At 37.8% G+C, this 761-nt stretch overlaps 1 non-coding gene across 1 annotated transcript; it reads left to right on the top strand.

Moving 5' to 3' along the window:
• The first annotated feature begins 266 nt into the window (after nt 1-266).
• LOC124897357 lies at nt 267-373 on the top strand. The gene has a single exon (XR_007054079.1). It is a non-coding gene; the product is annotated as a small nucleolar RNA R71 (small nucleolar RNA).
• The last annotated feature ends 388 nt before the right edge of the window (nt 374-761 follow it).

Raw genomic sequence — 761 nt, 5'->3', positions numbered from 1 at the left:
ATATTATTAATCATATGATTTTGCATTTTTACAATCTATGCCTGTAATGCAGTGAACTGGTCTACCTCCAATCCCCCTATAACCTTCCTAGAAGTACTCCTCGAATAAGTATGCCAGTCAGGATTCCCTTATGAAATCAGATTAAGTATTGTGTGCATTTATTCATAAGTCTTTTGAAAAGCCTGTCCACCTGCTGTTGAATCAAGAGAATCTTCGTATTTGGATCTAATCCATTATTGATAGTATGAAAAAGAACATCATTGGACTGATGATGGTGATGGCAATTTCTGAGCATACCCATAAATCTCTGCCAATCTTGGTAGAGATTCTCTCCTTATTTCAGTCTAAAACTCAAGATCTTACTTCTCAAGAATACAGTCTTTCCAGATAGAAAGAATCAAATAAGGAACTTCTAAGCTAGATCTTCCCATGATGTGATGGAGAGTGGTGGTTCAGCATGTAACCACCTTTTGTTTCCCCCATTAGGGAAACAGGAAAGAGTGTCAATCTGAAATATTCAGAACTCACCCCTTCAGGAATGTAAGTATCGCTTATTTCCAGGAAGGTCTATATGTGTTACTACGGATCTTTGTGTGAAATTCTATGAAATTGCCCCACTGAGTTCAGCAATTGAACCATATTCTACTTTAATTAAAATTGACCACCTAGTTTGGTCTTGCGAATATTGTTCGTCACATGGTTCGGGAGTGGGATTGCCACTTCATGAATAGGTCTAGAAAATGGTTGAGCAGGAACAACTG

This window comes from Capsicum annuum, chromosome 3, assembly GCF_002878395.1.
Source record: "Capsicum annuum cultivar UCD-10X-F1 chromosome 3, UCD10Xv1.1, whole genome shotgun sequence".
NCBI classification, from domain to species: domain Eukaryota; kingdom Viridiplantae; phylum Streptophyta; class Magnoliopsida; order Solanales; family Solanaceae; genus Capsicum; species Capsicum annuum.
This window is presented reverse-complemented; position numbering and strand designations above follow the sequence as displayed.